At 42.2% G+C, this 10783-nt stretch overlaps 1 long non-coding RNA gene across 1 annotated transcript; it reads left to right on the top strand.

Moving 5' to 3' along the window:
• Positions 1–6310: 6310 nt before the first annotated feature.
• LOC137136966 (uncharacterized) lies at positions 6311–8869 on the top strand. The gene is made up of 2 exons (XR_010915654.1): positions 6311–7293; positions 7393–8869. It is a non-coding gene; the product is annotated as an uncharacterized lncRNA (long non-coding RNA).
• The last annotated feature ends 1914 nt before the right edge of the window (positions 8870–10783 follow it).

Here is a 10783-nt window from a genome sequence, read left to right as displayed (position 1 = left end):
GACTGACGAGTCCAGTCCCACTGAAACACCCAGGAGTTAGTCTGATCCAGAAAGAATTAGTTCAAGCGTTGAAGGTTTACAGGGTTTGTCTCAGATCATCAGTGCGAACAGAAAGTTACCGAAACACTTCTCCGTCAGACAGATTGGTGCTGGATACTCGGTGACGGAGCGATGACAGGCGGGTTAAATGACGGGCTACTGTGGCAGCAGCTGCTCCAGCACGTAGACATTAGTCAGATACACGTTTAGGCCCAGGCTCATTGTAAATGTGGTTTATGATATGAGCTTTCAGTGGACAGTGGTGTTTGGATGTGTACTGGTACGTGCATGGACACGCAGTAAACACACACAGTGATATCACAGTGTACTGACTACACCCACAGTACACTTCTACATTACTGCAGTAACTTCTGACATTTCACTGCAATTAAAACCAAAGTACTGAACAATATGAAGTCGTGGAAATTCCATTCAGTCTTGTTCTTTTCCATTCTTTTTTAATTCTGTTCTGTTCTGGCTGTTTTCAGTCTCAACATTATTCTTAATCATCCATGAAACGACTAGAGTGTGTGTGAGCGTGTGTGTGTGCTCAGTTAGGCTAATATTATTTTAAACTGTTGACCGAGACTGTTGAGAGCTTCGACTAAACCTATACACACACACACACAGATGAACACAGGGGTGTGTTTGATTAGTGTGATGATGAAGTGTGGGGGCTGTGCAGACTGTCTGGCTAAGAGTGGATAAAACAAGCGCTCCTCAGGTAGTTTAAAGGGTTTTTCATCAAACAGAATCCAGTTTCGTGGCAAAGCTCAGACTTAAGATTGAAGGTCTGTTGCTGTGACTTTGCAGACAGTCCAACAACAGGTTCAGACACACACACACACACACACACACACACACACTCACAGGATGTTGAGTAATTGACAGTAATTGTTGGCTATTATCTGAAGCCTGAACCAAAAGACCCTGAAATCATCACAATGACCCTGTGTGTGTGTGTATGAAAGATGACAATGAGCATCTTTATGGACACACTCTCTGATATATGAAGTGTGTTGAGTCATTTCCTGCTTTCTCCACAACACCCCCCCAACCCCCCCACAGGTATGTACTGAATGTGGTGCAGACAGGAAGTGTGTGTGTGTGTGTTTGTGTCTGAATGGATCTTCGGTCTCAGTGTGTGTGTTCTGAGTGAATGTGCTTGCTTCCTATTTAAACTACTTCCCAGTTTTCTGCTGCTGGTTCAGTTTCAGAGGCTCCACACACTGAGACGGTGGAGACGCACACATGACCATGAGTGTCCCCCTGTTTGGACGGTGAAAGTCGTGGTTCTGTGGTGAAGCAGATGAAAGCTCTGAGTGTGAAGCTGCTGACCAGCTGATCAGAAAGTGTCAGCTTCTCTGTAGGAGCTCGACAGTGAGACGATCAGCCGTCTCAGAAAGGTTTTGTGCTTTGAATGTCACAACACGGAAATTCTGCCTTAACATAAAGTACAGAGCATTCAGGAAGCTTTCAGATCCTCTTCACCTTTTCCATTTTGTTATGTTGCAGCCTGATACTACACTTGTTTAACTATTTTCTTCTCATTGGTCTCCACTCAGTTCATAACAAATGTCTGTAAGAAATCTGAAACATCACATGTACATAAGTGTTCAGACCCTTAACTCAGCGTCATTTTTGTGTCTGTTCCGCTCTGATCTCACCTAATCAGTTCATTACATGAACCAATCAGCACAAAGGTTTGTTGAGATTTGAGGGCTGTGCTCTGAGACCTATGGTTACACAGAACCCTTCTCGTTTGTGTGCTTTGTAGTATAATTTCACCTTTACAGGATGTGTGTTTTTTCCAGAGCAGGTGCAGCAACAGAAAAGGAAAAAAGAGCTTTTGTGGCTGCAGTGTCTCTGAGCTCACTGGGAGGTTGTTGGTTCGACTCTCACAAATAATCTGCCCTCAGACTGATGATGGAACACAGCTCTGAGCGAAGCTTTCCAGACTCTGACAGCTCAGTGTGTGTGTGTCCTCAGGGCAGAGGCACTTAGTGTCAACCCCACAGAGATAACAACGACAAATTACCCTTCTTCACACACACACACACACACACACACAGCAGGTCAACAACAGTTCAATTCTTTCAACAGCTTTTTTCTACATTTATTTTATAAATCACTGATCTGACAGAAAGTAAAGAAATGTTAAAAAAACAACACAAGCTGAGATTTTTTTTTCTAGAACTACTGATGTAATTTGATGCTAATGATGAGGTAAATGAAGAACTGCAAATATAGACACGTTAAATGTGATGTCATCAGAGAGACTATTTGGCCTCTTCAGGACTTTAACCTGTAGTATCTCACTGATCTGGCTGAGAAATCTTCATCGAAGTTTATGATGCTTATTAAATGTGTATTTTTACACGAAAGCTCCTTAATTTCATTTCAAACTGATCAACTATTCAAACATCAGTTAAAAACCTGTAAAACAACATGATCAGTGTAGAGTTTTTTTTATTAAATTGAGATTTTATTTTGTTCTATTCAGAAAAGTCACTTGCTACAACATTTCCCACTTTTTTAAAAACTAGTTTAAAAAGTAATAAGTGTAGTAATAAATAAGGAAAGTTTAGCTGGAAAATTAGGACACAAAATAAATGACTTGTACAGCATTTTTCACTGACATTGATAATTTACGGTGTTTCACAATAAAATAAAAAATGAAAACAAAATCAAACATGAGTCATACGCCTGAGAAAACATACATGTTTTAAACTTTCTTTCTAATATAGAAACAGACTCCTCTCAGATCAAAAGGAGGCTCCTTCTGAAGACCTGCATCTGGTCCTGGGCACAGTTAGAAGAAACCCACCAGACCACTGGTGGCCAGGATCTGGCTGGACTTTAGTCAGTGAGCAGGTCACTAATAAACCATGGAGTTAACCACTTAAGCATGACAGTATAAACATTAGGTTACCAACCAGGTAACTGTGTGTGTGTGTGTGTGACCTTTGACACACAGGTCAAACTAAAGGTTACCAGAGGTCACAGAGACCAACAGCTGAGGAGAAAGTGTGTGACATCGCTGACAGTAGGTTTGGTTTCAGCCTTTACTGCAGTATCACAAATGATTTTACTACACAGAAAGTTGTGTTTGTACGACAAACAGCTAGAAATGCTAGTTTTCAGTGTCGGCACAGCATGAGAGCAAATGCAGCTCTGGTCCTGAGAGGCAGCACTCAGGGTGTAACAGGCCTTTAGCTGTGAGCTACAGGAACATCTGAAGGAGACAAATCAACATGTTTAGTATGAACAGTGACGGACAGAGACATGTAAAAACCCACAGAGACTCACGTTACAGCAACATGAAGCCGGTTTTTCTGTTTCATACCGAAGCAGCGTTTGTCTCGATTAATTGTCCTTCACAGTAGAGACATGGCTACATGCTGCTTTCAGTCTTCAGCGTCTCACATCTGGTGGAGTGTGTGTCTGATTCAATTAAGCTGCTGTGAACTTTACGCTCCATCAACACACACACACACACACACACACACACACACACAGCGGATGTTAGTGTGAAGAATCAGTTTGTGTTGAACATGTTTCACCTTCAGATGACCTGAGAGAGAAGGAGGGAGGACACAGGGAGGGAGAGAAGGACACATGGAGACAGAGAACCACTGACTTGTCCCTGGTGTGTGTCCTCCTGTTTTATCACAATGTCAAGCAGCCAAATGTCATGGACATTTCTGTGATGTTACACTGTCCTCTGCTGGAGACATTACAACCTTCAGATGTTTGCACACTGCTGCAGCTTCGGTCCCCTAATGGAGACGTCTGACTGTCCACACGTTTTGTTCAGAGAAAGAAAGCAGAGCTGTTCAGTTATATGAAACGTCATTTTTAGGAGACAGACATTTTTAGGACAACGTTGATGTACAGTTTCTCAGTGTCCCTGTCCTTTCGCTGTGTCTGATGGCGCTAGTTTCTGCAGCTTTAAACATTGTTACGTAAACATTGTTCAGGGTTTGCAGGACTACCAACGTCTTAGGAGCCTGAATTATCTATTTTAAAAAGTTCTTGTGTTTGATTGAAGTTTTTGAACAGAATACAGGCAGAGCTTGACATTATTAACATGCAAAACCTTAAACTAATAATAGAATCTCTACTGTTTGTCATGGGGCAGGTCCTGGATGCACTTTTTCTTCACTCTTTCTTTACTTTATCCCACACGTTTTTGTGAACTTGTGGAGTTTTTACATTTTGGTGGAACTGACACAGATCATGTTTTGGAGTAATGTCTGTGTGACATTGTGGTGAGTAAATGTAAAGTTATTAAAATCAATACCTCCTTGCTGTACTTAAGTATTTGTATTTGGTTACTTCCCACCTCCTGTTGGTGCTTTAGCCTCAAAGAAAGGTGAAAATTAAAGTTTCCATATGAAGCGAATGAAGCAAATGAACAAGCCTGTGAACAAATGTCCTGAAGCTAAGAATGAACTTTTTTACTGAGACTGATGTAGAGATTGTGGCTGTTTCCACAGGAAATAAAGGACGATGATTGTGGCGTTTGTGATCCTCGTGCACGGTAAGAAAAACTTTCCTTTCTCCGAACCGATCCAGCATTAGTTCCAGTAGCCCCACATTCTACCTGTGTGGGTCCAGCACTGGAACAGCAACTCATAATTCATATGCAACGTGGATGTCGGGGGACGTCTTTGCATGCTGTGTTTAGTTGCACTAAGTCGGTCAAACACTCTTGTGACCTGACGCTTTCTTCATTCTCCAGTTCCTCCGTCGGACAATAGAAAATAGTATTCTACATGAGAAAAACCGTGAACATCAATCATCAACAGGCCTGTGTGTGTTTGCCTTAGTGACTGGTGGGATATTCAATCATCACAATTCAGGAACTAATGAACTAACGTGTCATTTTAAACGAATGAACCCACAATAAAGTAACATCTGTATGGGGCTCAGAGGAAAACCCAGTTTATTGAATAGTCTCGTAACTTTACTTTCACCTGTTCCCAGGTTTTACTATACTATACTGTCCATTAGATCAGTGGACATGTTGTGGTTCCAGGAAGTAGTCATGTGTTATGTGCCAGACGCTTTTTGCCTCCATCTTTCTGGATTTTAGTCACATCTTTAAATTGCTGAGGTGAAAAATACACTTTCTGTCTCTGTCTTTCTTTTGTCAGTGACACGCAGCCATGAGCAAATCTGCTGATAAACACTCACTGGCCATCAGTTCAACTGCTCATTGACGTAAATATCTAATCAGCCAGTCAGAAATGCAGAAATGCTCAATAGAAGATTAGAAAAATGTCCTTTGGTCAGTGATTCGGGCATTTTCTTAGCACACTTTGTTTTGTTTAAAACAGCTTTAGCTCTCGGGTTTATTTCAGGAAGCTGCATTTTCAGCTCACCTGTATAGTTTAGTTTTTCTGGTTCACATTTAAAAGTGGAATATATTATTATTATATATTATTGTTATCTATCAGCACATGTTCAGGGAAGGAGCAGCACAAGAAGGTGGAGTGGTTAGTGCTGCCGCCTCACAGCAATTCCTTCTGCCATGGGACTTTTTTAACAAAAGTTAGAATGCTGTGTAAAACGTAAAGAGAATGTAAGGAGTTGTAAAAAATATCAGGTGTTCAAACGGACTGAAGACTGAACTGAAACTGAAGATTTTGAATGTGGTATCAGCATTATGTCTAAAAAAACCATTGTGGAACAACAAAAGACAAAATCTAATGATGTTAAAAACAGGTCAGGATCATGATTGCGTATGAAACACCACAGAGAAGCGGGGTGTGTCAGAAATAACGATGGGGTGAGGTTCATCACTCTGAAGAAAAATGTGTGTTCAACAGATAGAAGATTATTAGTTTGGCACTGCACAGATGGGGATGGGCAGCTGAGGGTTTAGTGTGGATCCCAGGGACACTTCAACGTGGGGTCTGGGAGAGCGGGGCTCAAACCTCCGACCCTGTGGTCAGTGGGGGGCCACTCTACCTACTCAGCAACTGCCTCCCCGTAACTCCACTCCACTTTCCACTCACCCCAACCGGTCGAGGCAGATGGTCGTCCACCCTGAACCTGGTTCTGCTGGAGCTTTCTTCCGTTAAAGGGAGTTTTTCCTCTCCACTGTTGCCTATGGCTTGTTAAGGGGGAATTGTTGGGTTCTCTTTATACATCTTTATAGTCTTGACTTTATTCTGTAAAGTGCCCTGAGATGACTTTGTTGTGAACTGGTGCCATATAAATAAAGTTTAATTGAATCAGCACACAAGGTTGCACATTCAGAGAAATCACGTACAGTTATTTATTAATTTATTAAAAATTTAGTAATTATCCATATCCGTTCATGGTTTTCAGGCTTTGTTGTGTTGTACAACTACAACAAATGAATAAAACTGTAAATCTACACCCAGTAAACATAATGACAAATTAAAACACACTGTGAATTTTTGGTAACTTAGTAAAAAATTCCTTTAGCTGTTGTTGTTGTTTGCTTTAGTTTTTCTTTTGATGAATGTAAACCTTGACTGGAGAGCAGCTGTGGAAAATTGAACTGACTGGACATAGTTTAACTCTCCATGATAAAAAACTGCAGCAGGGTCCAGATTAGAGCAGGTGTATGAAACCAGTTCTAAACCTTTGACAGCAACTTGGGTTTTATGAACTGCAGTTTGCTCTGTGGACACTGTTTCCTGTTTCTAGGTCTGTTCACGGTTTCCTGGGGTGTCTTCACTGTAGAGGTGGACGTGTCAGAGACATCAGTCCTGCTACCCTGTGAGATACGTTATGCATCTTAAAATCCTAAAAAAAATTCCTATACTCATTATAAAAAACCTAGTCCAGGTCCAGGAGCTCTTCTAACCTTCAGATAGATCAATGGGACACAGCTCACAGCTGATTCACATTTCTCTTTCCGTCCAGTGAATGTTTCCCTGCATACTGACGTTAAGGAGTATGAGGGAGTGGAGTCTGTCCAGCTGCCCTGCCTGTTCCATTTGCCATTATCTGAGGACACCACCATCGTTTGGAGCCGCAATGATCTAAGTCCTACAAGTCCTACAACCGTCCATCTGCATAATCACGGTGAAGATATCAGAGACCAGAACCAGCTTTACAGTGGCCGAACATCAATGAAGCCTGATGCTCTGAATTCTGGAGACCTCAGCCTCAGTCTGAGAAATCTCCAGCTCTCTGACAGTGGAAAGTAAACCTGCACCATCAGAGAGTTTGAACTGGAACTGAAGATGGAACAAGTACAGCTGCAGGTCCAAGGTCAGTAACAAAACCTAAAACCTGCTGTAACTACTGATCAAAATCACAACTGTACAAGTCAGAGGTCACAGGTCGTTCTTTTCTTCTTTTTCTCCACAGAACAAGTCGTAAAGTGGAACAAAGTTCTTTTGGTTCTTCTCGTCCCTGTTCTTTTTGCTATTGTTGTTGGTCTTTTATATTATTTTCGTCATTATTTCCTGTCAGGTATGTCACTACTTCAACATTACCCATAATGCTAATAGCTGACATCTCTGCTCATGTTGCTGTTGTGAGTGACAAAGCTGAGGATCAAACTGAGAATTTATCACTAAATTGATAACTGTAGAAACAAATCATCATCATCAGAGAATGACGGGACAGTGAGGACCTGTTACCATTAGAGCTGCTGCTACTGTCTGTCCAGCTGATGTTGTGATTCTTTGTCCTCTCAGTCTACAAGGTGTCTGTAGATTCAGGAGTGGAATCTGTCCAGTTGCTTTGCAAAACCAGAATTCATCTGCCTGGAGACGTCACAGTGGAGTGGAGCCTTAGTGACCCCTCATTCCTGAAAGTCCATGTGTTTAAGAAAGGCTCTGACTATTCTGAACAACAGGACAGATTTTTCAGAGGCCGAACAGAGATGACAAGTGGAGAACTCAGTCTGACCCTGAGGTTTCCCACATACCAAGACACAGGAACATACACCTGCACCGTCTACAGTGGAGAGGGAACTGTCTTTTAAGTTAGGTTGTGGCTAAACTTTTAGATCCTCCAGACATTAACTAAATACACGACGAAGCTTGTGAACAATGATGCAGATAGTGCTGCCGTTTGTGAATAGGTATTTAGGAAATTTATGATTCCATGATTCCAACTGCTGCAGGCCAGAAAACAAGGATGTGGCTCACCGTTTGTGACTCATGAGTCAGTGGTAGGACGGAAAACAACACCCTTTATTGTAGGAGGAGGTTGCTTGAGGCGTTGCCATGGATACACTGATGTGTTAGTAAAGCAATTTTAGTATATAGATAAGATATTTATTGTCATTGTACATAAACAGTGAAATTCTGTTGGAGCACCTCCTGAGGACCACACACACTGTATAAGTAATCTACACAAAAGGAAATAAAAATATAAAAATATAAAAACGAGCTTATAACTGTAGTGTTCAAGAGTGCAGCAGCTCAATGGTAGAAGCTGTTTTTCAGTCCTGTGCGAGAATGAAGTTCACCAGACGGGACTCGGTGTGATGAGGGGGAGAGATGCTTCCCCACGCGCACAGTCTGTGGTCTGCTGGTGAGGACTATTGAAATCTGGAGGAGACCGGGAGCCAGTGGAGGGACTTGAGGATGGAGTGATGTGCTCATGTTTACACACACAAGTGTCCCTGGGCAAGACCCTGAACCCCTAACAGCCCATTCCCCTCCCTAGCTGTGCAGTGCTGGTCCAAGCCCGGTAGAAATTGGGGAGGGTTGCGTCAGGAAGGGCATCTGCTGTAAAAACTGCCAAATCAACATGTGGACAATGATCCGCTGTGGTGACCCTGAAGTCACGGGATAAACCGAAAGGACAAAAAAAAAAAAACCTGAGCCATTTAGTAAGATATTTTCTGCAGAGTGGTATCAAACAAAGTACCAAAATCTTTTAGGAGCCTTTTATCTATTTTCAAAAGTTATTGTGTTTAACTTTCGTTTTTTGAACAGAACACATGCAGGGTTCGACATTATACATGAGAATTTGCACAAATATTTTATTAACATTAAACTAATAATAAAATCTCTACTTTTTGTCATGAGACAGGCCCTGGGTGTCTTTTTTTCACCCTGTCCCCGGTTCAGTCCACTTTAGTGCCCTCCGCCAGCCCCCGCCCCGCCCCCACTACCTGTCTACGTCACCCAGGTGTTTTCCCTGCCCGATGCCCTCTGTGACACACAGCGTATTTGTTGTGGTGTCCTACCTGCCTTCACCTGTGTCTCATTTTGCCTGCTTCGTTGTCACGTTATAAGATTTGTGACCCCACTAGATAAAATTATTAGTGTGGCCATTATTATCGCACACTATGGATGTTGTTTTGCGAACTTTTGGAGGTTTTACATTTTGGCGAGCTGCTCATATCGAGGTGGAATCGTCCTGAGCAGACGTGCAGCGTTGGACTAAGCTGGCTCCTTCCTGTACTTGATTACATTTGATTTGGTTACTTCCCACCTCCAGTGCTCCGCCTGTTGGTGCTTTACCATCGAAGAAAGGTGAAAGTGAAAGTGTCCGTAAGACAAATGAAGCAGCCTGTGAACCGACGACCTGAAGCTAAGAATGAACGTTTTACTGAAACTGTGGTGTTGGATTGTTGTTTCCACAGGAAATGAAAGGAGATGATTGTGGCGTTTGTGATCCTCGTGCACGGTAAGAGGAACCTTCCTTTCTCCGAACCGATCCAGCATTAGTTCCAGTAGCCCCACATTTTAGTTGTGTGGGTCCAGCACTGGAACAGCAACTCATAATTCATATGCAACATGGATGTCGGGGGACGTCTTTGCATGCTGTGTTTAGTTGCACTAAGTCAGTCAAACACTCTTGTGACCTGACGCTTTCTTCATTCTCCAGTTCCTCAGTTATTCCGGATTACACATGAGAAAACCGTTAACTTCTATTATCAGCAGGCCTGACACATATTGGAAGCATATTGAGCAATACGGAGTGAAAAAGATGCCTGTGGAGCATTATTATGTCAAATGTGTCTGTCACAATGTTCTTGAAACTTGGTGCTAAACTACAATGTAAATCAGTGTGTATTAAAGTATTCATCAATACATCAGCACAGAGATTAAAAAACATTCACAAAAATCTGGTACAGTTGTCAAACATTATTCATGTCCCTTCATGGTTTTCAGGCTTTGTTGTGTTGTACATTTAACTTCAAATGGATAAAACTGTAAATCTACACCCAATAAACATAATGACAAAAAACACACTGAGAATATTTGGTGTTATAATAAAAAAATTCCAGATCTTGGGACCTTTAGCTGTTGTTGTTGTTGTTTGCTTTAGTTTTTCTTTTGATGAATGTAAAGCTTTACTGGAGAGCAGCTGTGGAAAATTGAACTGACTGGACATAGTTTAACTCTCCATGATAAAACTGCAACTTGGGTTTTATAAACTGCAGTTTGCTCTGTGGACACTGTTTCCTGTTTCTAGGTCTGTTCACGGTTTCCCAGGGTGTCTTCACTGTAGAGGTGAACGTGTCAGAGACATCAGTCCTGCTGCCCTGTGAGATACGTTATGCATCTTACGTCTCCGCAGTTGTGTGGAGCCGCACGGACCTCAGTCCTTCATCTGTCCACAAACACGTCAGGACAGGTGATGAACTTAAAGACCAAAACCAGCGTTACCACGGCCGAACATCAATGAGGAGTGACTGTCTGGAAACTGGAGACGTCAGCCTCACCCTGAAAACACTCCGCATCTCTGACAGTGGCACCTACACCTGCACCGTCAGAAAGAATGAGGAGGACAT

The sequence above is a fragment of the Channa argus genome, chromosome 12, assembly GCF_033026475.1.
Source record: "Channa argus isolate prfri chromosome 12, Channa argus male v1.0, whole genome shotgun sequence".
Classification (NCBI taxonomy): Eukaryota; Metazoa; Chordata; class Actinopteri; order Anabantiformes; family Channidae; genus Channa; species Channa argus.
This window is presented reverse-complemented; position numbering and strand designations above follow the sequence as displayed.